The sequence below is a fragment of the Rhinatrema bivittatum genome, chromosome 8 (genome assembly GCF_901001135.1).
Source record: "Rhinatrema bivittatum chromosome 8, aRhiBiv1.1, whole genome shotgun sequence".
Taxonomy (NCBI): domain Eukaryota; kingdom Metazoa; phylum Chordata; class Amphibia; order Gymnophiona; family Rhinatrematidae; genus Rhinatrema; species Rhinatrema bivittatum.
The window spans coordinates 94,502,877-94,530,873 of record NC_042622.1 but is presented as its reverse complement, the minus strand read 5'-3'; the positions used below and the strand labels follow the sequence as shown (position 1 = coordinate 94,530,873).

The window sequence follows — 27,997 nt, the reverse complement described above, 5'->3', positions numbered from 1 at the left end:
AATGGTAGAGTAACTGTATGAACATTTTATTTTAATCTCTGCAATCAAAACATACATTGCCTGCATCCTAGAAGCAGCCACCTGGGAAACCTGAGGCTCCACATTGTGTAGAGACTGCGCAGAGAATTACCTCAAGGCCAGTGCCTGCTGTGTACTGCAGCATCACATTGAGATGCAAGGGATCCGACAGATCAGCACAGCCAGGCTCTTGGCTTTTTGGGATTTTCTCAGAAACACATTTGCAACTGAAATTGAGTTATTCTGAATATAATTTTAAAATGTCATTTTTGTTGATACTTTAACAATATTCCAAAAAAACCTTGAAAGTGAAACAATATCATATGAAGATTATAACAAGCTCAAAAATGTCCAGCAGTAACTTAAAACAATTAAAATTATACATTTACTAAACATTCAGAGTATTTTAATGAGAAAATGTACTTCCCCCCACTACTATGGAAAAAATGTGGTTCTTACCTGTTAATTTTCTTTCCTTGAATTCTACCAGCCCAGTCCAGATGCATGGGGGTGGGCGGAGATGAGGGCCATCAGATTGGCTCTGAAGAAGTTTCTCTTGTTAATCAAGGGGAGAGTAGTAGACAATGCTACAGCAGTGATGAATGTGAACTGATAAGGAGGAACAAGTCAGGTGGTCTACCTGAAAGGGACTTCTCTTCACATGGGCAGTAAACTTCATCTTCAGGCTCTTTTGACAACTCACATTGCAGGAGTGGATGCTTTCCAGGCAGATTTTCTGTTATCATATCTTGGATCCCAGAGAGTTGGAGTTGGCAGGCTCAGCCTTTATGATGATCTGGGAAAGTTGGGAATGCCAGTCATGGATCTCATGGTCTTGAGGTAAAACACTAGGGTCCCCCTCTTCTATAGTCAAAGGAGGGAAGAAGGATCAGAGACTCTGGCTGCTCTATCCCAAACCTGGCTGACAGATCTTCTTTACACATTTTCTCAGTGGCCAACATAAGTGGTTTCTCCCTTTCATTTAGCTTGTCAGTAGAACTGCCCTTCTTTAGAAGGCCAACTCAGAGGAACTCCATAACCTCAATGTACACAGAGCTCTTCTCAGGTATTAGGTTACCAATTCCTTCCTGTCAGATTATTTGTTCATCCTGTCTATTAAAGAAGAGAAGCAGCCACTAAGGCCACATTAGCAAGATGGCTGAAGGAAGCTATTGCTTCTGCTTATAAACAGAGGAGCCTGGTCATGCCAGTGGGGATTAAAGCACATTCAACTAGGGCCCAGGCTGCCTCAAGAGCAGAAACTCATTTAGTCCCTCCGGAGGAGACTTGCAAGGCAAGTTTATGGGTGTCCTTGCATACCTTCTCCAAACATTAAAGATTACATGTACAGGCTCAAGAGTCTGCCTCTTTTGAGCCAAGTGTTCAGGGCAGGCTTTTCAGGCTCCATACCTGACTTGGGTACATCCCATGCATTTGGACTGGACTTGTAGGACAAAAGGAAAAAATTGGTTTTACCTGCTAATTTTCTTTCCTTGTATCCTACCAAACCAATCCAGAATCCCACCCACTTGTCTTTAGGCTGGAGCCTACCTCTTGGTGTGGGTACCTTTATTCACAGTAAGATCTGATTTTGTGAGTAGAATAAATTCCTTTACAGTTGTGCAAGTATGTTGCCGATGCCGCCTGCTCAGTATGGAGGGAGTGTTTAATTTTCATCAATGCTGTGTGCTTTGATATACAAATACTGAGGAACTGAGCAGCACACTGCCCTGTAAGGGGTGACATCTGCAAATCAGTTCTTCTGTCTCCATCTGCTGATAAGGGGACAAATCCCCTTCCCCTCAAGGAAACTACTCTCCCTTGATTAACAAACTGATGACCTTCATCTCTGCCTGCTCCCATGTGTCTGGACTGGTGGGATGATAAGGAAATTATGTATTTACATTGCATGTTAAGGCACCACCTTTCTGTACAAAAATAGTTCACTTTTTAAGATCAAGCTTTTTATTTATTTAGAATTATTTGTAACCCGCCCCTCCAATGTTCAGGGGCTGGAAACAAAGCTTATGAGGATAAAATATATGGTTACACATAAAACAATTTAAAGGAGAGTAAATAAACTATACACAAACAATAACAGTGGAAAATCACAAATAAAATCTCAACAGTCGTTATTTTTCCCATTGGAGTGGCTATCTGCTATAATTAATTTTAGAATCATAGTACCTGTATGTCACCATGAGTGCAAGCTTTACTATGTGAGAACTTAGCTGGTTGTAGGTGGTGAGGGAAACACAGTGGAGAATAAATGACTTTTTAATGCAATTTTAAAGTCTTTTTTTGATTTGAGAGAGACCATATGTGCTGCAGTGAAGAATTCCAAAATGAAGGGCCTGCAAGTGAGAAAGCTTTTTCATGGGTGGAGGACAGTCTAGTTAAGCGTAGAGAAAAGATTTAGAGTAGAGCTTGAGAGGCTGATCGAGGGATCTGGTCGGAGCATACATTTTTAGAGTGCTGCTGATGCATGGAGAATGGACATGATGTAGCATCCTCAGGTCCCCTGATCTCCTGCTGCATGCATCCCCCTCGCTCCCTTATTTGAAGCATTGCATTCCCACCTCAAGTTTTTTGGCCTGACAAGTTTGCTTCTGCTCCTTTGGGCTTCCAGCTCAATTGGAATGAGACATTTATTGGGCTACAGTGCCATGAACCTTCATTTCAAACTATCCAGTGTTCCCCCCCCCCCCCCCTTCCAGCTGTGCGCTGCCATCAAAGTGACAATCCTCAGCCAGGGGACACACACCATAGCTCCCTTCAAAACCCAACTACTGTGGACCCCAAGTCTGACCACCGGCTAGTGAATAGCCAGGAGCTGTGCACCCTGCCTCCGAGACATCCCCAAGCTCAGGGACAGAAGCCTGGCTTGGGACTCAAAACCTAGGTCTGCCACATGGCCCAGTGCAGCAATATTGTGGAGGTACTGGGCTGGCCCGTAACATCCTACTCAACCATTTTCAAGAAGCCCCTTCATTTAGGCAATGTGTCCACCCAGTTCCCTGGCCCATTTTCCAGCCAGCCAGCTTTAATGACACCTTTGGCTCTACTATTGCCCATTTAACAAGTACACTTTCCAGTGTTCAGTACTGGCAGGTTATTAGATTATGGTAGGAACATAGAATATTATATTCTCCCACCTGAAATGAAACCTGCCATACATATGTGTCACAAACCACATGAAATACTATATTCCTCTTCCGTGTGATAGATCCATTTCTTGATAAAAAGTATCTCATTTCAAAGGCTAAAAGTAGGAACTACAAAATAAAAAAAAAAACCTCAATAAATGCAAATTTGATATTTTGTCAGTGCCCAGTCCATTCTGACTCGGCGCAGGAAATGTAAAGGTCTGCGGATGGACAACATTTTGGCAACAACCCCAGCAGCATAAGAAGCAGGGTTTCGGATCCTGGTGCTTAACGATCATGTTAACCAGGGTTAAACTTTGTTGTACAGGTGATAACTAAACTGTGTTAATTACTTATAAAAATTTTTACAGCTTTTTCAAATGAATTTTCTCAGATCAGATAATTAACAAATCCAATGCATTAATTCCTGTAGCAACACTGCAGAACAGAAGACAGAGCCACAGAAGAAGTCCTGCGCATGTTTCACCAGGGGTGTCATGAAGCGGGTCCATAAAGATGTAGATCTGGCAAGGGCCTTTCATGTACACTGGGTGCAGAACTGCTGTGACATCCTTGGATACTGGTCAGAAGTAAGGAAAAAAAAATAGAAAATATAATAGAAAGCTTGCCTAGGCCTAGAGGTTGGCAAATGTGCATATGATAGAGGTATTAACCAAACAGAAACGTTGGTGACTTATTATCTTAAGGGGTAGCATTGGCACTGGAAATTACAAAATGCACTAACTAAAAGGAGAACATATCAAACTGGGAAGAAGCATATTATAAAACAAAGGGGGAAAAAAACCATTTAAGATACTTTAGTTACCATTTTCAGAAGAGCTTGGATATAAATAAGCAGAGACATGAGCTGGACTTGTCTGGATTTGATGTGTGGGGATTCTAGATATAGTTTGTGGTTACAACTCTTTTGTCCTGTACTTACTATAAGGTCAATATGCAGACATATATAGAGCTGAGTTAGCCAGATAAGATTTATTTGGCAAAATAGCAGCAAATACGGGGACATTCATCAACATAGCCATGCTGCTGAATATCCCATGTAAAGTAGCCAAATAAGTCTTATCCAGCTAAGTTCAGATAAGTCTGAATATCGCTACTTATCTGGCTAAGTTAGCCGGGTAAGTAGCACCACCCAGTTACACCTGGCTAAGTGATGACCACTGAACATAGCTGGGTATTCAGTGATCACCACGTAGCTGGATAAATCCTACTTATCTGACTAAGTAGCAACTTCACGGTTACTGTAAAAAAAAAAAAAAAAATCCCCTGTGGTGCACTAAGAATGTCTAGGACAGGGAGAACTGCTGAAGTATCTCTGAAGAACAACAGTTATTATGGTTATGAAACAAGCTTGAAGTTAAGGGCCAGTACTGGAAGTAGGAAACAGGAAGCTACAGGCTGTGGTTAACCAGGCTTCAAGGAGCCAAGTTGGGGGAAAAACAAACTCGTTTAGACCTAAAATGAACACACCACCTTGGAACAATAAGCATTCACTTCTCCCTCTTGTTCAAAAGGTGACACTGAAGTCCCTTCCTACAATCCCAGAAACTTATTGAGCCTTCTTGGGACAGGGAAATACCTAAAGCACCTGTATGTAATCTGCTTTGAATTGTTTGAAAGGCAGAATATAAATCAAATAAGGCATCAAGCCCCCATTAACTACTGGCAGTTATAAACGAAGAAGAAATTATGATTTTCACCCTGCTGAGCCAAGGCAACTGCACCACGGTGAAATTTAAACTTACTTGCTAATTTCCTTTCCTTTAGTCCTGCCAGATCAGTCCAGACAAGCAGGTTATGTCCTCCTGCTGCAAAGCACTTGGGGGGGGGGGCCTAAGGATATTGATTCCCCGTACAGTTGTCTCCCTCTGTTCTTTAAAGCTAAGGAGGCCATGCCCAGAATTAAGAGTCACTAGCTTCTATCTCTTGCACAGCCTCCCCAATGAAGAGGCACAGCCATCTCTTCTTGTCCTGCTGATTCCCTAGGACTGACCAAGCCAGAAATGCACTAGCACTCCACACATTGCCAACTAGAGGAAAAGTGGAAAAATGAATGGCTGGGAAGAGAGCTGGTTCTACGGGCTGTTCCCTCAATCGCTCCCCTAGTGGAGAGGGTCAAAACATGCCAGAAGGTCGCCAGCTGCAATAACTCCACAGCAACTGGAGCAATGAACACTCTGCATTGCCAGAGGGTAAATCTGTAGCACTCATGGAACATCTCTGCTCGACTACTGGAGGGGAAAGTGTATGCTTGACTTAGTTATATAATTATCTATTTACTGCCAATCCTTACATGTGCACCATAGCACTGCCTTCCACCCTAGGGGCCGGGGCTTGAACTGGGGAACACACCCAGTTTTGCTTTTGGTAGAGTACTGATCTTCCACAAATCACTGACACGCTGTGACTTTCCTGTGGTGCCTCACCTCCCTTCCCTACCACCCAACAGAGAAACCAAAAGCCAATTAAGGGAAGGAGCAGGTAAACTGATCCCATCCAACCGCCTGACCAAGTCCTAACCCGACACAGCACCATAGGAGACCGGGAGGCAGTCTGGGAAAGATGATGTACTGTAAGCCTATCCTCCTTTTTAGGATCCCACTCCATCAGGGAAATCAGCCCTGCTGCTGGAGTCACCAAAGGAACAAAGTCACTGGGGACCACCTGGTGCTTGACTCATGGGTGCAGGAACTCAGGCCCCAGATGAGTCGCTTCCCAAAGGGGGAAGGGAGATTCAGTCCCACAGGAGCATCACCTAGAGCACCCCCAGGCTTCTGCCAACCCCTAGCTGCAGCTCCACTTAACATGTATAAACCATCTGCTGGAGACAGTACAGATCCCTGACGCACTCCACAATGGTGCAAGCAACTGTGAAAAATGATTTTTTTTAATACCACCTCTGCCAGAACAAGTTTGACCATCTATGTGCTCATATTTACCCCAAAATGCACTAAGTCGCAATGTTTAATCGCAAGATGGGTCCCACTATCACGGGGGGGAGGCTGTCACTGTGATAGTGGGGCCCCTTCCCTGAAAAATCATTGTGGCTCTCTGGCGCATTCTTTTGTCTCAAGACCAAACAACACGGAACAAAAGAATGCAGAGAGCGGCCCTTTTAACACAATGATGGCCCCAACCTCACGGGACTACCATTGCCTTAAGGGGTTAGTTGAGTGGGAGTCAGTGCTGATCCCAATCTCAACCCAGGGCCACCAGTCGAAGTGGTCCTGACTCCCCCCAAAATGTAAATAAAATATGCACCCGCAGGGCGATGGACCCCCCCCCCCCAAAATCTCTCCAATAAAATAAAGGCTCTGCCCCCTTTTCTCATCCTATTCCCCCATGTGACAGTGACAGCTCCCCTCCCCCTCCTAGTGACTGAAACAGGAAAAAAAAAGCCTGGTCCCATTCTCCCCCCCCCCCCCCCCCGACTGAATGACTCTTCTGGTGCCAGCCGCCCCCACAGAGGATCCCTGCCCCCGAGGCACAACTGGAGAAGAGCTCGATCCAATTGAGACGTGTGCGTCTCTTGCCGCAGGCCATGCAGATTCTCTCATGCTCTTCTGCCATGCGCCTGGACTTCCATGCACGTGCGCCCCGACTTCTGCTCCCTTTGCCGCTTGAGTGTACTGAAAAGCCCTGCTGCCGGCACCTGTCACCCTCTCGCATCACCGAAGCGCTAAAAAAGACTCCAGTGATTCCTCTCACCTTGCTCACCGTTTCTCGCGCTTCCTCAACAATCGGCTTCTCCTATCCTTTATTTTCTTTCTTCTTAAAAAAAACAGCACCCCTCAAAGAGAGAACAGGAAAGGAAATACTTCCCTGCTGCTGGCTGTCGAACGTGGCTGAGAGGACTTCAAAGGGGACCGAGGGACCCAGGAACCCTGGCTTTGAGCCTCTCCAGACGCCATGGGCCAAACCAGAACAGGGATCACCCCTGTCACCCGGCTCTACCTGAGGGATGACACATGAAGGAACCTAACACCTCAGGGAGCACCTCTTCTATAAATTTCTGTCTCTTTTTTTTTTTTACTCTACCTATCTTCCCAACTGCAGAAATGCACCTCTACCATCTGATGGAGACAGAGAGATACTGAGAGTCTGCAGGTGGCACTCTCAGTTATGTAGCAGTGCCTCAAAAGTTGTTTGTTCTCTGCCTCCATCTGCTGGTAGGGATGCAAAACCCACTTGTCTGGACTGATCTGGTGTATGAACAGGAATGACAGTTTATAGACTCCTCCAGGAATTTGTCCAAACCTTTTTTAAACCCAGCAACACTAACTGCCTTAACCACATCCTTCAGTAATGAATTCCAGAGCTTAATTTGTATTAAGTGAAATAATTTTCTCTAATTGTTTAGAATGTGCTACTTACTAACTTCATGGAATGTCCCTTAGTCTGTGTGAGGTCAATATTGAAATGCTATTTAGTCAGATAAGTAGGACTTATCCAGCTAAGTAGATCACCGGATAGTCAGCAGGTGGTTTGGGATGGCGCTACTTATTTATTTATTTATTTTATTTATTATTTTTTATACTTATCCAGCCTTATACTTATCCAGCCTTAACCAGTTAAATTACTTTGATAAGTTAGACCTGCCATAGAGTTGGCCCAACTTAGCTGGATTTAACTTATCCAGCTAAGTAGAGATTTATACACAGATATTTATCAGCATAGCTATGCTGCTGAATACCCCATCTAAGTTAATTTGTTAAGTCTTATTTAGTTAAATTAAACATTCATTTTGAATATTGGGCCCTGTATTTTTAGAAAAAGTAACAATTTACGTTTACCTGATCCATGCCACTCATGATTTTATCGACCTCTATCAAATCCTCCCCTCAGATGTCTTCTCCAAGCTGAACAAACCCAACCTCTTTAGCCTTTTCCCACAGGGGAGTCATTCCATTCCCTTTATCATTGTGGTCACCCTTCTCTATAGCTTTTCCAATGCAACTATATCTTTTTAGAGATGTGGCGACCAGAACTGCACTCAGTACTCTTAAGTGCTGAGACATTATGACATTTGCTATTATTCTCCATTCCTTTCCTAATAATTCCTAACATTCTATTTGTTTTTTTTGACTATCACAGCACACTGAACCTAGGATTTTACAGTCTTAGCCACTATGACCCCCTGTCCTTTTCCTAAGTGGTAACTCTTAGTATGGAACCCAACCTCATGTAACAGTGTGGGTTACTTTTCCCCCAATGTGCATTACTTTGCACTTCTCCACGCTGAATTTCATCTGCCATTTAAAATGCCCAGTCTTCCAGTCTCGCAAGATCCTCCTGCAATTTTTCACAACCTGCTTGTGATTTAACTACTCGGAATAATTGTGTATCGTCTGTATGTGTCTCTGGAGCTAACAGCAGAGCTTAAAGCTTTTCTGCTGATGTTGCTCAGCCCAGTGTATATTAAGCTGATCTTTGGAAGAGCATTCTTTGTCCTCCCTTACTGTTCTTCCATTCCACCCCCTCTCAGAAGATACATTCAAACACGGCAGTGTCACTGTCAGGCTATTAATCATCCTGAGTGCTCACGGAGTTCAGAGCACAGAGCGTAGACATAGCCTATCCCTCTCTGCCACCTAATGACACAAGCATGGCACTGCAGCCATGTCTGCAACGCCTCTAGGGGCAGAGACTGAGCCGGGGCCCGATCTCTCCAAAACATGCTCACCTCAGGTCCAGGATAGCAGTGGCTCACCATGTCCCATCAGTCACAGTTTCCTAACAAAAAAAAATATATATATATATATGACTGTTTGACATTATAGGGATCTGAAGGGATCCATAGAGCTTTATGTGCATCAGCTTTGGAAAGTGACTGTCTTACCCAATAAAGAACACAACACGCAGACCATTGAAAGCTTTTATTGCAGCAAGCATGTAAAATGTTTTTGTTTTCCATTTGCCAGCCTTCATGTACAGCCACGCACTAGAAACCCTTTAGAATCACGCTGCTTAAAACTGTCTATGGGAAGAATGAGAGCAGAACTTCCCCAACGTTTAGCACTTGAAAATTCACATGATCCCAGATGACCAAAACAAATTAGCAGGGGTGCGTGCGGTCCCCCTCCAACATATTGTCACTGCACTCCAGTCGATCCTCTCAAACTCCTCCAACCCTCTCTCATCAAATCTTCTCTCGCAAATTCCACCCCCTCCAAATGACCTCCTCTCAACATCCTCCACTCCAGCAGACGCTCTCTCTTTCAACCCCTGTCCCTCCAGGTTCCCCCCACCTTACATCTCTCAGATCATCTCACCTACTGAGCCTACCCCCCTCCAGCCCTTTTCACATTCTCCCAGCTGATCATTTCACCTGAAGCCCTTTTTATAACAGTCCAAATGATTTCCCACCTCAGTCTCATCTCCCTTCCTCTCCTCACCTCCAGCCTTTTCTCTTCTTACATTTCCCAGTTGATCTTCTCATTTCCCCTCTCATCTCCGTACCCAATCCCTCTCCAGTTGTTCCAACCCTCCTGCATCTGATCCCTCCCTTCAAACAATTCCTCTTCCAAATATCCCCCCTTGGCCAAGGTCAGTGGCCACATTTTCCTTTGAGCCCCAAGCCAAAGGTGGATGACAACTGGTGGGAAGAGAGGGAAGGTGGATGACAGAGGCAACACTTTAACTCTTGGGTAGGTTCTGAGGTGGATGCGGAGAAAAGGGCAGTGACAATCTCCACTGGTCTGTGCATCCTCATGACTGGTCCCAAGCCCAGCGATCTGCAGGCGGCAGCAGCATTAGTAATGAAAATCAGCTCAGGGCTTTTGAGCCAGTACAAGCTCAAAGGCCTTGCAGTGGCCCTTGAACCAGCTACAGAAAACTCATGCGAGGGCAGGGCCTGTGAACACTTTCTGGCTCACAGGCCCCACGCTAACTTATAATGCTGCTGTTGCCAGTTGAGGCAACTGTGACCCCAGCTGAAGGTTTTGTGACCCCCATTTGGGAGCCCTGACCCATAGTTTGGGAAGTTAGAGGCCTTTGTTTCACAAAATGCTCCTTCCCAGCACACATAGATGGCTTTGATTCATTCCCCTCTCTCTCTCCAAAAAAAAAAAAAAAAAAAAAAAGATATATTTAGACTCGGCTGTGTAACTGTCAGGCTATTAATCATCCTGAGTGCTCATGGAGTTCGGAGCACAGAGTGTAGACATAGCCTATCCCTCTCTGCCACCTAATGACACAAGCATGGCACTGCAGCCATGTCTGTAACGCCTCTAGGGGCAGAGACTGAGCCGGGACCCAGTCTCTCTAAAATTGCTCACCTCAGATCCATGACCTCAGTGGCTCACTTTGCTCCATCATCTTTATAATCTTCACCTGACAAAAAAAAAAAAAAAGCACAATCTGAAAAATGTAACAGGAAAAGCATTACTAAGCCTGAAGACAAACATGAACCAGCCAAAAAAAGCCACAGCCGCATAATAAACTTTCAGAGTCCCCCCCCCTCCCCTAATATATAAAACTGCTTTGCCACCAACCAAAAGAAAATTGGTTCTTACCTGATAATTTTTGTTCCTGTAGTACCATGGATCAGTCCAGACTCCTGGGTTTTTCCTCCCTTCCAGCAGATGGAGACAGAGAAGTTTTTAACAGACTCTGCCCTATATCCTAAGGCGCCACCTACAGTCCGGCAGTATTACTCAGTATCAAAGTAGAATGGTCAAAAACTAAACTAACTATATACAAATAACACTGTAATAGAAATGGCTCACTTAACCCAAATGGGAACAGAACCAGTTGAACACTGCTGAACCCTGCAAACAAAAAATGATCTGCAGACTCAAAATAAACCAAAGGTGAACGAGTGGACTCTCCTTTACCTCTATGTCCACACACGGGCGAGACTCTGGACTAATCGGTGGTACTACAGGAACAAAAATTATCAGGTAAGAACCAATTTTCCTTTCCCTGTACATACCCGGATCAGTCCAGACTCCTGGGATGTACCAGAGCTTTCTTACCTGGGATGGGACCCGGAGAGGCCCGCTCGGAGCACACCTTCTCCAAATCCCCCGGAACCCGGACATCCAGTCTGTAATGCCTCGCGAAGCTATGTAAAGACTTCCAAATAGCCGCCCTGCAAATCTCTTGAGGTGAGACTTGTTGGTACTCCGCCCATGACCGGGTGGAATGGGCGCAAAGACCAACCAGTAGGGGTCTACTATACAGCAAATATGCTGAACTTATAGCCTCTTTCAGCCAGCGAGATATCGTAGCCTTAGAAGCCATATTATCTCTCCTTGGCCCACTCCACAGAACAAAAAGATGATTGGACATACGAAAAGCATTCGTAACCTCCAGATAACATAGCAAAGACCTGCGAACATTCAGCCTCCGTAAGTCTCTAGAAAAAGGCTCCGACCAGCTCAAGTCCAGAAAAAATGGGAGCTCTACCGATTGATTCAAATGAAAGGAGGAAACCACCTTTGGAAGAAAAGAAGGAACCATCCGTACAGAAACTCCAGAATCGGAAATTCTCAAGAAAGGCTCTCTACAGGATAGCGCCTGAAGTTCAGACCCTCTACGAGCCGATGTGATAGCCACAAAAAAAATCACCTTTAATGTGAGATCTTTTAACGTCGCCCTTTTTAGAGGCTCAAAGGGCGCCGCACGCAGGGCTGAGAGAACTATGTTCAGAGTCCAGGAAGGACAAGGGTGTCTGATCTGAGAAAACGAGCCACATCCGGATGTGCAGCCAATGCTACTCTTTGTATCGAACTACCCAAACAACCAAGAGCTGCTACCTGCATTTTCAGGGAACTACACGATAAGCCCTTGGATAGACCAGCCTGTAGAAAACAAAACATCCGCCACCGACGCCCGGGTAGGAACAACAGTACGGTCTAAACACCAAGCTTCAAAAACTTTCCATACCTGAACATACGTGAGATTGGTGGATGCTTTGCGCGATCTCACCACTGCGTCCAAATAACTTTTGCTCCTCAGGCGCCGCCTCTCAAAAGCCATGCCGCTAGACAAAAGCGATTGGCTCCATCCAAACAAACGGGCCCTTGATGTAGCAGGTTTGGGAGTGGCAGAAACCTCAAGGGCCCTGCCACCGCTAAGTTGACTAGATCCGCAAACCATGGACGCCTCTGCCACTCTGGAGCCACGAGGATTACCTCCGCCAGGTGAAGTTCTATTTACCTGAGCACTTTGCCGATTAGAGGCCAGGGAGGAAACACATATAATAGGATGTTGTTTGGCCAGGGAAGGACCAGAGCATCTACCCCTTCCGCTCCTGTCTTCCTGCGGCGACCGAAGTGCAGGGCTTTGGCATTCCGGAACGTCACCATCAGATCCTTGCTGGGTATGCCCCACTTGTCGCATATGAGCTGAAATGCTTCGACTGCCAACTCCCATTCCCCGGGATCAAGACGGTGCCGACTGAGAAAATCTGCCTGAATGTTGTCGATGCCGGCTATGTGAGACGCTGCAATGCTGATCAGATGCTGTTCCGCCCAGCTGATCAACTGCTGAGCTTCCACCGCTTCTGGTAGACTTTTGGTTCCTCCTTGGCGATTGATATAAGCCACTGTGGTTGCATTGTCAGACAGAACCCTGAGCGACTTCCCCTGGAGGAGAAGAAGGAACTCACGCAATGCCAAACACACTGCTCTGGTCTCCAGATGATTGATCGACCACTGAGATTCCTCCTGGGACCATTGCCCCTGCAGAGACTTCCCCAGACAAACCGAACCCCAGCCAGAGAGGCTGGCATCCGTGGTAACCACTGTCCACTCGGGCACCACCAAAGGAACTCTGCGGTCTAAGTTGTCTGAGAGGAGCCGCCAATCAAGACTGGATCGTGCAGCATCCGTAAGGGGAAGAGGCAGATGAAATTGCTTGGAGACTAGGTTCCAATGCAAAAGCAAAGCTGACTGTAAAGGACGCATATGAGGAAATGCCCTTGGCACCAACTCCAGGTTGGAAGTCATCGAGCCTAGGACCCGCAAGTAATCCCGTACTCTGGGAGGATACTTGGCCAATAAGTCTCAAACCTGACCTTGCAGCTTGCAAATGCGCTCCGCGGTAAGAAAAACTCTCCACTGTTGCGTGTCGAATCAAGCTCCCAGGAATTCCAGGGACTGGGAGGGCACCAGTCGACTCTTGGAAATTTGACTACCCAACCGAGTGACCTCAGTAGCTGAAGCACTCTGCGGACCGACGACTGGCATAATGACTCCGACTTCGCTCAAATCAGCCAGTCGTCCACATATGGATGCACCAAGAGCCCTTCCCTCTGGAGTTGCACCGCTACCACAACCATCAACTTGGTAAAGGTGCTGGGCGCGGTGGCAAGTCCGAAAGGCAGAGCCCGAAATTGAAAATGATGCCCCAGGACAAAGAACCTCAAGAACTGCTGGTGGACGGTCCGCATGCCGATGTGAAGATACGCCTCTGTTAGATCCAGCGATGCTAGAAACTCTCCCTTTCGCACCGAGGCAATAATGGACCTTAGAGTCTCCATGCGGAAGCGGGGCACCCGAAGACATCTGTTTACTCGTTTTAAATCCAGAATTTGCCAAAAATCCCCTGGAGGAACTGGCGTAATGACGCCGAGTTCAAGAAGGCGCTGCAAAGTGTCTTGCACCACCCTTCGTTTCTCCTCATAACTGCATGGGGAGACCAGAAACCAGTGCCGGAGGAGACGTGCAAAATCTAAAGTGTAACCTTGTCTTATCACGGTGAGGACCCACTGGTCCGACATCAATCTGGCCCATTCCTCGTAAAACAGGGATAGTCTGTCCCCTACAATCGGCACCGAGGAATGGACTGGCGTCTCTTCATTGTGAAGGCTTGACCCCAGGCGTGGACTGGGGATTACCGGCTTTACCAAAGCATCGGCCACGAAAGGACTGAGACCAAGACTGCTGCCTACTCGCATTCTGCCGAAAGGAGGAACCGGCAGACCTGGATGAGCGAAATCTTTGATTTCCTCGGAAGCGAGCTCGAGAAGAAAAGGAGCCCCTTGACTTGGGCCTATTCTCTGGTAGTCTATGAACCTTATTCTCTCCCAGGGATTGAATCATGTCTTCCAGGTCTTTTCCAAAAAGTAACTTGCCCTTAAAAGGCAACGAACCCAGCTGAGCCTTAGAAGAAACATCTGCAGACCAGTTTCTCAACCATAGAAGTCTGCTAGCAGAGACAGCGGGCACCATAGACCTGGCCGAAGTCCGCAACAGATCGTAAAGAGCATCTGAACTATAAGCGATAACAGCTTCCAGGCGACTGGCCTGGAGAGCTTCTCCTTCTGAAAGACCGGCATTGGCCTGCAATTGTTGCACCCAGCAAAGGCCAGCTCGCAAAGAAAAACTGCTGCACATGGCTGCTCGCACTCCCAGTGCTGAGACCTCAAACATTTTCTGGAGCTGAAGCGCCAACTTTCTATCCTGCAGGTCCTTGAGAGCTGTTGCTCCCGTAACCAGGATGGTGGTCTTCTTGGTGACTGCTGACACTGCTGCATCCACCTTGGGAACCTGAAGAAGGTTCAAAGCTTCCTCCAGCAGAGGATATAGCTTATCCATAGCCTTATTAACCTTCAACCCTAGGACAGGGGTGTCCCATTCCCTAAACAGCAAATCAGTTACAGAGAAATGAAAAGAAAAAGAAGTTGTGGGACCCCGCAGGCCCAACACCGGATCCATAGCTCCCAGCTCTGGCCACCAGCTCCCTCTGGTGGCCCTTCGATGCCTAACTCCCCTAGAATCGCGGGGATCAGCAGACCCAGCTCTTCTTTTCTAAACAGGCGGACCACTTTTGGGTCATCTCCTTCCACAATATGGGAGCCACGTCTGGAATCCTGCTGTTGATTGGTATCCATATCCACCCCCAGCGGAAGCTTGGCCTGAAGGTTCTGGTTCCCTGGGTCAGATACGTGTCCGGATGAATCCGTATCCGTATGGGGCGTCCCTGACCGTAACGGACGCTTACTCTTTGAAGACCCAGTGTTCTTTTTGGTCTTGGACCTCTTCCGTGGATTTGAACCCAGTAAGGAGGTCTTACCTCCAGCCTGCTGCTTCTCTGACTTCCTGGCCTTAAAGGCCTTGTGAAGCAATAAAATAAACTCAGATGAGGAGGAGGAAGAGGAATCTGAAGCCCCCTTGGGGCTGTCCTCCATTGCAGGTGAGTCAGGCTCTGATTGTTCGCCACCCCCGGGGCCCTTTGCTGTGGGGATAGGGGCGGTGGAAGAATCCCCTTCCTCCCCCACCCCCCCGTGGCTCATGTCACTGCTCTTTCAGAGCTGGATATTTGGCGAGTATATTTGGCGAGTATTACATCTTCAGGAAGCAGATTTCTCATTTTATTCTGCAGCCCATGATTCATATTCACATCTGGATTATTTGTTGATGTCCTTTTGGTTATTTCTTAGTGTTCATAAAGCAGAGATTGGGGTAATGACCTTTTCTGATCTGTTTCTCTTACTTTTCAAATAGATACATTTTCTTCTTGTGCAGTCAAGTGATGCTAAGTAACAGCATCCAAGCAGTACAGAGAGATTTCCAGTCTCTAGCGAAAAAGATTAGTCACATGGCCACAACCATCGCCTTTTCAGAAGTATTACCTGTTCAGGGAAAGGGGAAGGAGAGACTAAGCCATATTGATAACGTCAATGTATGGCTCAAATCCTGGTGTAAGGAACAAAGTTTTGGATTTATTGGGGGCTGGGGCAGTGTATGGAACAACAAAAAGCTATGTGTCAAAGATGGCTTACATCTCTCTGTGGCAGGAAAAAAGGATCCTAAGAGATAAATTCAAATCCTATGTCACAAGGCATTTAAACTAGAAGCCGGGGGGTGGCAGAAAGAAAATAGAATGTCACCCCCCAAATACAAATACAAAGGAAAAGGGTGAAGTGGATAACAAAACTCAACTAAATAAGTCACAAAGGGAGTCCAAGAAAAGCAGTAACCTGAACGAGAAAAGCTGGAAAGCTATGAGCAGAAATGCTCGTAGTTTGGGCAATAAAATCCCAGATCTGCAAGCCCTAATTGTGGAGGCAGACTTGGACATTGTTGCTGTCACAGAGACGTGGTTCACGGAATCTCATGATTGGGATACGGCAATACCAGGCTATAACTTATTAAGGAAGGACAGAGAGGATAGGAAAGGGGGAGGAGTGGCTCTTTATGTCAGAAACAATATTCAATCATCTGAGCTGCAAGAAAGATGGGGCAAAGAAGAAGCATTATGGGCCAACCTAAAAAAAGATGATGGGGCATCCGTTTCTATTAGTGGTTTACAGGCCTCCAAATCAAATGGAAGAGATTGACAGAGATCTGGTTGAAGACATCCAAAAGATGGGAAAGAAGGGAGAAGTGGTGATTGTTGGAGATTTTAATCTGCCGGATGTAGACTGGAGAATCCCTTCTGCAGAATCTAACAGTAGTAGAGAGATAGTGGATGCCCTGCAAGGGGCTCTGTTCAAACAAATGGTAATGGAACCCACGAGGGAGGGAGCCATACGTGACTTAGTTCTCACTAATGAAGATAATGTCTCTAATGTCCAGGTGGGTGCCCACCTCAGCACCAGTGATCATCATACAGTATGGTTTCATATCACAAACAGGATACAGAGAAGTAGCACGAAGACTCGAGTTTTGCAGTTCAAAAATACGGACTTTGATGAAATGGGGAAGTACCTGGAGGAAGAACTAGAAGGCTGGGAGAACGAGAGAGATGTGGAACAGTGGACCAAACTAAAAGGAGCAATTACCAAGGCAACAAATCTATATGTTAGAAAAGTAAAGAAAAGCAAGAGAAAAATGAAACCTATCTGGTTCTCAAAGGAAGTGGCTGAAAAATTAAAAGCTAAAAGAACAGCGTTCAAGAAATATAAAGAATCCCAAAGAGAGGAACACAAGGAAGAATATCTGGTGGAACTGAGGGAGACGAAGAGAGCAATCAAGAAAGCAAAAATTCAAGCGGAAGAAAGGATTGCCAAAGAGGTAAAGAGAGGTTACAAAACATTTTTCAGATACATCAGTGAAAGGAGAAAAGTCCAAAGTGGTATAGTGAAATTGAAAGGTGAAAAGGATCAATGTGTGGAGAGAGACGAAGAAATGGCAAAATTAAACAAATACTTCAGTTCGGTATTCACTAAAGAAGACCCCGGAGAAGGACCGACGCTAGTTAACAATAAACTGGAGGGAAGCGGAATGGATGAAACTCTGTTTACGGAAAAAACATGTATGGGAAGAGCTAGGAAAACTGAAGGTGGACAAAGCCATGGGGCCTGATGAGGTTCATCCCAGGATACTGAGGGAGCTCAGAGATGTGCTGGCGGCTCCGCTGTGTGACCTGTTCAATAGCTCGCTGGAAACGGGAGTGGTGCCGAATGATTGGAGAAGAGAGACGGTGGACCCGCTTCACAAGAGCGGGAGCAGACCGGAGGCTGGAAACTACAGGCCGGTTAGCCTCACCTCGGTGGTGGGAAAGGTATTGGAGTCGCTGCTGAAGGAAAGAATTGTGAACTATCTACAAGCAACAGAATTGATGGACCAGAGGCAGCATGGATTCACCAAGGGAAGGTCCTGTCAGACAAATCTGATCGACTTTTTTGATTGGGTGACTAAGGAATTGGATCGAGGAAGAGCGCTCGACGTCATCTACTTGGATTTTAGCAAAGCTTTTGATACGGACCTGCACATGAGGCTGGTGAATAAAATGAGAAGCTTAGGAGTAAGTGCCAAGCTGGTGGCCTGGATTGCAAACTGGTTGACGGACAGAAGACAATGTGTGATGGTAAATGGAACTTACTCTAAAGAGAGAGCGGTGTTAAGCGGAGTGCCGCAAGGATCGGTGTTGGGACCGGTCCTGTTCAATATCTTTGTGAGCGACATTGCGGAGGGGATAGAAGGTAGGGTTTGTCTTTTTGCGGATGACACTAAGATCTGCAACAGAGTGGACACGCCGGAAGGAGTGAAGAGAATGATATGGGATTTAAGGAAGCTGGAAGAGTGGTCGAAGATATGGCAGCTGAGATGCAATGCCAAGAAGTGCAGTCATGCATTTGGGGTGTGGAAATCCAAAAGAACTGTATTTGATGGGGGGGGGGCTGGTATGCACGGAACAGGAGAGAGCCCTTGGGGTAATAGTGTCTAACAATCTGAAGTCAGCGAAACAATGTGACAAGGCGATAGCTAAAGCCAGAAGAATGCTGGGCTGCATAGAGAGAGGAATATCGAGTAAGAAAAGGGAAGTGTTTATCCCCTTGTACAGGTCCTTGGTGAGGCCTCACCTGGAGTACTATGCTCAGTTCTGGAGACCGTATCTCCAAAGGGACAGAGACAGGATGGAAGCGGTCCAGAGAAGGGCGACCAAAAAGGTGGAGGGTCTTCATCGAATGACTTATGAGGAGAGATTGAAGAATCTAAATATGTACACCCTGGAGGAAAGGAGGAGCAGAGGTGATATGATACAGACTTTCAGATATTTGAAAGGTTTTAATGATCTAAAGACAATGACAAACCTTTTCCATTGGAAAAAAATCAGCAGAACCAGGGGTCACGATTTGAAACTCCAGGGAGGAAGACTCAGAACCAATGTCAGGAAGTATTTCTTCACGGAGAAGGTGGTGGATGCCTGGCAGCCCTTCCGGAGGAAGTGGTGAAGACCAAAACTGTGAAGGACTTCAAAGGGGCATGGGATAAATACTGTGGATCCTTAGTCTAGAGGATGTGAATGAAGAGAAGAGGCATGGGGATAGCTTGCAGGAATGACAGCTACTACCTGGAGATTAATACCCTTATTCAATAAACATTCCACTATCAATGAGACTCCAGCATTGCTCTATGCTTCAACGGCAAGAGGAAATGTGGTAAAAAGGATTTGCAATCACAAAAAACCGGGGAGTAGCTTGCTTGCTGCGGCGGTTACTACCCCAAACCAAATAATTCTGATACTTCACTTTCAATGCATATCCAGCATAGCTCTCTGCTTCAACGGCAGGGGGGAAAGAGGAAAAGAGGATTTATATTCAGGCAACAACCAACAAGGACTGAATTACATAGTCTGGGTAAACAAATAAGCATGGGAGTAGCTTGCTTATTGTTGGAATTATAGGCTTTTCTCCTGATAGCTGACAGAGTATGTCAAGGGGTTAACTATTACCACGTCTAAACTGTCCTTTTCTTGGGCCTACGCTTAGTGTAGTAGAAATGTCATATTCCAACCGCAGTTAGCAATAGCTTGTAAGCAGCCTTCATCTGGCACTAGCTAACAGGAAATCAGTCTGCCGGAGGCATATCTAGTGCAAGCTTTTAGCTGCCCCCGAAACAGCTCTCAGCCTACTCGCCTTATGTGGGTTTCACACTTAGGCAAAATAGGTCAACACAGCACAACTGCCTCACGACCAGCTGGTGACCTCCCCCCTCCCTGCTGGAAATACTCTGCCCACCTGCGCCTACTTGGAGAGAAGGTCAGCACAGACATTTATGGTAGAAAACATGTAGCAGCAAAACATGTGACGTATGTATGCTATGCTATGCAATGGAATTATGTACAATAAAAGGAGAGGCTTCCCAGAAGCTGGGAAGACGCTTCACCATGAATACTGTCTGAGGTGTCTTCATTGCTGCTAAACCTTGCTGCTGCTACACTTAGGGGCGGATTTGAAAAGCCCTGCTCGCGTAAATCCGCCCGGATTTACGCGAGCAGGGCCTTGTGCGCCGGCGCGCCTATTTTCCATAGGCCTGCTGGCGCGCGCAGAGCCCCAGGACTCGCGTAAGTCCCGGGGTTTTTCGAGGGGGCGTGTCGGGGGCGTGGCCAATCGGTGCGGCGTTTGGGGGGCGGGACGCGGCGTTTTGGGGGCGGGTCAGGGGCGTGGTTTTGGCCCAGGGTGGTCCGGGGGCGTGGCTGCACCCTCCGGAACCGCCCCCGGGTCGCGTCTCGGCACGCTAGCGGCCTGCTGGCGCGCGGGGTTTACTTCTCCCTCCGGGAGGCGTAAATCCCCCGACAAAGGTAGGGGGGGTTTAGACAGGGCCGGGGGGGTGGGTTAGGTAGAGGAAGGGAGGGGAAGGTGAGGGGAGGGCGAAAGAGAATTCCCTCCGAGGCTGCTCCGATTTCGGAGCGGCCTTGGAGGGAGGCTGCGCGGCTCGGCGCACGCCGGCTACACGAAATCGGCAGCCTTGTGCGCGCCGATCCAGGATTTTAGCGGCTACGCGCGTATCTACTAAAATCCAGCGTACTTTTTTAAAATCTACCCCTTATTGCAGCAGTTACTACCCCTAACCAATTAAGCTAGATACTTCACTTAGATGCAGCTCCAGCACTGCTCTCTACATTAATGGCGGGGGTGGAAGGTAACTAGAACCGAAAAGTTACTAATAAGGGTCAAGAGTAACAGATAAGTATGAGAAAAAAAAAGTGTGAAAGCTTGCTGGGCAGACTGGATGAGCCATTTGGTCTTCTGCCGTCATTTCTATGTTTCTAATGCTTCTCTATATCAGGATAAGTTTTTTGCATCTTTTCTGAAAGATAAATAGTTGTAGTATATAGAGGTTAATTCTTCCCCGCAGATAACTCACTGTCCTATAGGCAACTGGAAAGATTTATGCGAGGAGAGAATCTCATATATGGCATACAAGAATAAAGAAGGGGATGTGGAGATTCGGCGTCTTACACTCCAGTTCACACTAAAGCAACAACATATTACATCTATGGTGCCAAGAGTGCCTTGATTTTGTGAGGCTGAATCATTTGCTACATCAGAGGACTCAGGGTTCCATTTAGGGGTTGAGATTAAAATGGTGTGTCATGCTAATAAGGCAAGTAAGCTATTATTAAGATTGGTTAAGAGAGCCCACAATCTGAATATTATATTACTAACTTGCAGAATTAGCAAAGTGCGATTATTCAAAGCACAGGTGATATTCTGAAAGTTTTATGGATTATTCTAGGCTCTGTTCTGAACAATCTGTGCTGGTTGGTTATAGGGAATAATTTTTACCAATTGCCCTTACCTCTTATCTGAAAGTCAAAATGCTAAATTAAAACAAGCGCATTCCTTCATTAGAGTTGGCTCTTGATATAAGATACTTAAAACTGGGAAAAGCCCCTGGTATAGCTGGCTTAGCTCTGAATTTTATAAGATCTTATGGGAAATATGCTGGATCCTCTATTAGGGAAATATAATTTTTCCTTATATTGCGGCGGTTACTACCCTAAACCATTTAAGCCTGATACTTCACTTTGAAGGCATATACAGCTTCAATGGCTGGGAGAAATGTGGAAAAGAGGATTTACATTCAGGCAACATCCAACAAGGCATTGATCTGTGCAATCTGGGTAAACAAGCATCTGGGTAACTTGCTTGATGCGGCGGTTACAACCCTTAACCATTAAGCCTTATGCTTATGCACCTCCAACATTACTCTCTGCATCAATGGCAGGGTAAGGCAGGAAATTTGAATCAAACAGTTACCAACAAGGGCCCTGAACTTGGTGGTTGATGAAAAGGATAAGTATGGGAAAATAAATGTGGGAGCTTGCTGGGCAGACTGGATGGGCCGATTGGTCTTTTTCTGCCATCATTTCTGTTAGCACTGTCATGATGAATGCTAACCAATCTCTTATTACTGTCTTTTCCTTAAAAAAAGAAAAGTCTTGTCCAAACCTGCATGTTATGGACTTATTTCTCTTATCAATATGAACTTTAATATCTTGGCTTCAATTTTGGCTCATAGGCTGTGTTTAGTAGTGCCTGATTTTGTTTCAGATCAGGTAGGGTTTGTTTAAAGTAGGCATGTTGTGTGTATATTTGAAAAATAATCCATGCTTAGGGAATGAAGATTTATCCTATAAGCAGGGCCCCGATTGCTATCTTAGATATAGAAAAGGCCTTTGATAAGGTACAATGGAAGTATATGTTTTGGATCTAATGTAGGTTTGGTTTCTAGGGGAGCTCTGTACAATGGCTGCAGTTATATGCTACTCCTCAAGCTAGACTTACTATCAACGGTCAAGTCTTGGCTCCCTTCATTTTATTAAGTAGAAAAAGACAGGGTTGCCCACTGTCTCCCTTGCTTTGTGTCTGTGGAACCTTTAGCTAAAAAATTGAGATTGCACCCTCAATTCAAGGTTTGAAGTTGGGTAAACTTGAACAGAAGATTTATTTACAGAGGATATCTTGCTATTTATAGTGCCTCATTTAATATTGTCTTGAATGTTTTTCAAAAATTTGGTAAATTTTCTGGCCTTGATAAGTCAGATGTGCTACCCCTTAAATGCCTCATTGCTGGCAGAATGGCAAGGTGATTCTCCTTTGAAATGGTCCACTCAGGGTTTGGTTTATTTAGCACTGCAGTTTTATTCTTCTGCTGGTAAGCTTTATTATCTTAATAAAACACCTTTATTAAATAACTTTCAACAACAGCTACAGGTTTGGACAGAGCTCCCTTTATCATTATATGGTAGTTGTGCATTGTTTAAAATGGTGTTGCTGTCCAAACTTCTGTACAGATTACAAATGTTCAGTAAGTCCCCACAACTTCAAAATTACTGACCAAAATACTTTATTAAGATTTGACAGTCACCACCCTACTGCCTTGAGAACAAACATTCCAGCTGGTCAACTATTAAGACTGAGACGGCTCTGCTCCTTCCGAGCAGATTTCATCAATGAAGCTAAGCAGATGTTATCAAGGTTCCAGGCGAGAGGGTACCCTCGATGTATACTCCATAGAGCTTTTAAACGTGCACTATATGCCAATTGTGAATACCTTTTTTTACCACAAAGTAGGTCATTCAATGAATGCATAAATTGTATCTTGCCCTTCAACTCATGTGCATACAGTAACTTCAATTATTAAACACTACTGGCCAATATTATCTACTTACAAAACTTTTGATGTCCCTATCCCTTTTTCATTTTGTCAGGGACAGAATTTGAGAGATATTTTGGTCCACTCACATTTAAATGATCTGATGCAGCTAGACTCTGAACGACCTTCAGGCCATGCACCCTGTGGGCACTGCTCGGTGTGCCCCCATTCAGCTTCCGTGTCTATAATTGAACATCCTAGTTCTCATGTTAAGTTCCAGTTGGGGTTCTCTGCTACATGTCAGACTCAAGGAGTTGTGTATGTTATTATGTGTCCCTGCCCCAAATTGTACGTGGGGAAAACTTCCCGCCCGATTCGGACCCGAATCTTAGAACACCGCTCAAACATTAGAAACAGATGAGAAACTGCCCCTCTGGTGCCTCACTGGATCACTTCTGGCCATGTTGGGGGCGATCTAAAGTTTTTTGTTATTGATGTGGTGCCTTTGCCACCCCGGGGCGGGAATTTTTCTGAAATTTTGACTCGTCGGGAACAAAAGTGGATCTTTAGATTAAACAGCTTGGCACCCCATGGACTTAACAGCGAGACTGAATGGCAATTTTTTCTTTAATGCTTTGATTTTTTCATTTTTTATTCCAAAAAATCTTTTTATTGTCTATTTTCCATTGTATTCTTCACTCTTGTCCTCTTATTGGTTGGCTGTATGTAATGCTGGTGTGTTTTGATTGGCCAATTTTTGGCGCCATTGTTTGGTACCTTTAAACGCTGAGATCTGTCTGCACTGTCTGCTCTCCTTGCGAATTAAATGTACCCACAGAGTCGAAAAGGTATGTGTCTTATAATTTTAAAGGAATGTTGTTTATTTTCTGATCCATTATTTATTGGTCCCCATCATTATTTTGTTTAAAAGTTCTTTATGTTATAGTTGATGAACTCTCTATCAAATTGCCTGTCCCTCCCGACACAGCCGGGTTTGGCGAAACACGGATCCGTGTCGGGGGTCCCTGATTAAAATCTATGCCTTTTCAAGCAATGGAGTTGCCGCTAAAAAAAATAAAAAGAAAATTCTTCATTAAATAATTTTGAAGTTGTGGGGACTTATTGAACTATCTGCATCTCCTTATTGAATATTTGGAGTGCAGCTCTCTGCTCCTGCATGGTGTTTCAGATTACAAATGTTGCCATACTGGCCTACGCATGCAGATGTTTGCAGACTGAAGTCTTTAGTCTTGGGGTTTATATGATGGGCAAGAGCTAGATGTAATAACTATCATACATTCATGCATGGCAATCTAAATAGGCCTGATTTTTGTTTTTATAATGCTGCATATCAGATTAGATTTGGGTGGGAATCGGTTGTAGAAGAGTATAAATTGTGATCTCCAGATTTGGTATCATTAGTGGTTCATTCTTTATCCCCATGAGGAGTTCTGCATGCTCCTGAATCTACAATACAATGGTTAAGATCTTATCTATTGCTGGCTGTGTTTAAAAAAGCTTGGAAATATCTGTGTTAATGGTGGAGGTCTTCATCGAGATTTTGCCACTGGCTGGCTGTGTTGGCTTTGTACCTGAATTAAATAGTAAGTTCTTTCTTGACTGGCATAAGCAAGGTATTAATATTTCAAATCTGTACTGTCTGGCTAGAGATATCTTGCATTTCTTTGCACTGCAACAGGATTTTAATATTTCCAAGCATTTTTTTACTTCGTTGCAAGCTAGGCATTTTATTAAGAGCTTACAACAATCCCCAGTTATTTCAACCCTCACTTATTTAATGAGTCTCTCAAGCTGTAGATATAATAAGACTGCATTTTGGTACATGATGAGATTAGACAAAGTTTTTGATGCAGATATGTCTAAACTCACGTCACTGTGGAATGCTGAATTGAGTACTGACTTTTCTATTGATATCAAGGGCAAAATGTTCAGTAACTTATGTTGTTTAACTTTGATAAGCTTCAAGAAATTCAATTCAAAATTTTACAAAGATGATATTTTGCTAAGGACAGAGCCTTTCGGATGGATTCATTTCTGACCTCTGCATCAAACGTAAAATGATGGCTGGTGTTTTGACACAATTTTCTGTTTTGTATGAGATTATATGATTTCCGGGTTTCAGTTCTTGATGCTATTGTGGTTTTTCTTAAGCCACAGTTGCAAGGTGAATTTCTTCTATTGAATTGCACTTCCTGGGCTATGTCTGTCTAGAGGTTTGTCTAAATTTGTGCAATGTGGTCCATTAATGGTTAAGTTATGTATTTTAAGGTTTTGGGTTAAGGATGATCCTCCACTAATAAAATGCTGGTATATATGTAATTTGGATTGGATGCTGTTGAAAAACTTGGATTCTAAGTTTTTTCAGAAACTGCATAAAGGATTGATGGACCCTTGGTCTGACCCAGTATGGCATATTTTATGTTCTTATGATTATGTAAAAGCCTGGGAACAGTTTTGTGAAATTATGCCAAAGTCATTTGAAGAGGGTCTCTTGTAACTAAGTGAGAGACATGGATCTGCTCTGGTCACTATGTGTGGGAGAGGCTGTGTGTTTATGAATGGGCATCTTGTGTTTGTGTTGCTATCTTTGACAGCTAGTTCATTACAAAATGTGTACCAGGTTGTATTTTGGTAACTATATTTGTGGTGATTGAAGCCTATTAAATTGAAAATAAAATGTAAAGAGATATCCTCATATGCAAAGAAACTAAACTGTATTGACTAAACCATTCTCATGTAATTCTGGTCAATACTACAAATCAGAACAGGGCCCTTGGCCAGACTTCAAAATTAACAGGCATTTTAACTGCAGAGCCTAGAAAACAATTAGGGAATGCATGCAAGGAAAACATATGGATGCTGCTGGAAGATTGTATTGGAAAGGGGGAAATCTTATCTCTTAATTTTTGTGGATAACCATTATCGATGCCTCTGCATTAAGGATGTATCTATAATTTTTGTAATAAATTTTCACAATATGAAAAGAAACTGGGTTTTATGTATGTAAATGCACTTTACTCTTGTAAGTGGGCTGAAAATTGCTACAATATATGCCATTGAATTGTCCATAAGATTTACCTACATAAGTGCACTTTATGGCGTAAATGGCTTTTGAAAATTGATATAATAGTACGTTACATTTATGCACACAACTCCTTTGAAAATTATCTCCTAAGTAAATATAATTCTTTCCAACATTTCATATTTTGGAAATCATAAAAAAAGAATTGACTGTGTGGCAGAAGATCCTATCATGAGAGCAGTACTACAGCCCCTAGGAAAAGTGTCTAATTTTTGTGAGACGTGTTTAATCACAAAACCAGAATGCAAAGCAGTACCCTGGCATTTAGAATTCTTTTTCCCCAGATTACTTACCACAGGGCATACTATGCCTCTTCTCAACAGTAGATTTTGAGTAATACAAAGTTTGATCCTCCATAATTTTCATTATAGTCTGAAAAAAACAGACACAAGAGAAATATCAAATGCATGTTTGTGCCATTGTAGAGTGAGAACGTTAATCAAGTGGAGTCTCCAAAATCCTGAATAGTAAGAGTATTAGCAAAAAGTACTTTAAAATAATCAGGAGGAGGGAATTTTGTCTGCCATCGTTTACTAAGTTGGTTATTTGCCATTTTACCTTAAACATTTTGGAATGAATTTCTAAGTCCAGCATGTACGAAAGACGGGCGATAAATGAAGTCAAGCCGGCACACCACGATTTTAAAAGGCTTCCGTGTATATCCTGGTATGCGCACACAATTATTTTTTCTGAAAAGGGGAGGAACATGGGCATGGTCTGGGCGGGGCTTGGGCATTCCAGGATTTATTAATGAAACCAGCGCATAAGTACTTGGGTGCATAAATACACACAGAGGTCCTCTACTGCATAAATTTACTTTTACTATGAATGGCATATAAGTCCTAAAACTAAAAAAAGTAGGCTAGTCAGCAGGGTTTTAAGGGTAGGGACCAACAGGTTAAAAGGGAGGCTATTTAACTAGGGGGGTTAGGAAGTCCTGTCCTTTAACTGGGCAAATTGGGAATGAACTGGGGAAACTGGTAATTGCATTGATGCGCGTCTACTAAAATCCCACTTATGCGGTAGAGGTGGCAGTTGCGTGCACATGTGTGCCCATATAAAATTGTGTGCACATGAACATGCGTACAGCCTATTTTATCCCATGTGTATGTTATAAAATGGCTGCGTCCTTTGGCGTGAGCCAGCATACATGTGTACACATGTGCGCCTGTGCTGCTATTTCAAAGTTACCATCTATGTGCAGAGAAGTAGCACATATCATAGCAATTTTCCAAATTTCTTTTATGCACGTAAATATTTTTGAAAATTACCTTCATTGTTTTTAAGCATTACTACAAATGTACTCTTTCCCATAAGCATGCAGCAAGAGTTTACCAAGGCATTAAACTATATTTCATCCTGCTTAAAATGGCTTTTATATGAGTAAATGCATTTTACCCTTGGAAATGGGCTTCTGAAAATTACTACAATATATGCCATTGGGTTGTCCATAGGAGTTACCTGTATAAGTGCACTTTACATGTATAAATGGCTTTTTTAAATTGCTACAACATTAGTTACATACGTAAATCCTTTTGAACATGACCCCCTATATGAATACAGCATGGATAGCTAAAGAGCAGATCTTCATCGGAGCATCATGCAGACGTCGCTCCGATACACGTAAAGCATGAATACATCATGCACAACTTTGGTGGGTACTCATAAAAGGAGACAATTTTAAGAACAAAGGGTTTCGTTACAATAAAATGTAAAAAAAAATTCCAAGAAACCAAACACGATAGGACAAATAAGAGAGCCCTAGCAATAGCGCCAAAAAGGAAGAAATTGGTATTTTAAGCATCCTGAAAACCCTGTGTGTCCGAACCTGCACGCGGCTTCCAAGTCCCATATAAGCACTTCCTATCTCAAGGAGACCCGACGAGGAAAAGGACTAAAGACACGAGGGCTTCGACCTTTATACACAGCGC

At 44.4% G+C, this 27,997-nt stretch overlaps 1 long non-coding RNA gene and 2 other non-coding genes across 3 annotated transcripts; all 3 read right to left on the bottom strand.

Annotated features, from left to right (window-relative positions):
• On the bottom strand, window positions 1-27,997 carry LOC115097219. The gene is made up of 5 exons (XR_003858239.1): window positions 27,895-27,997; window positions 26,360-26,438; window positions 10,463-10,517; window positions 8,869-8,918; window positions 1-3,744 (listed from the first exon to the last, which is right to left on the bottom strand). It is a non-coding gene; the product is annotated as an uncharacterized LOC115097219 (long non-coding RNA).
• LOC115098435 lies at window positions 8,697-8,830 on the bottom strand. Its single transcript, XR_003858522.1, has one exon. It is a non-coding gene; the product is annotated as a small nucleolar RNA SNORA17 (small nucleolar RNA).
• On the bottom strand, window positions 10,292-10,425 carry LOC115098436. Its single transcript, XR_003858523.1, has one exon. It is a non-coding gene; the product is annotated as a small nucleolar RNA SNORA17 (small nucleolar RNA).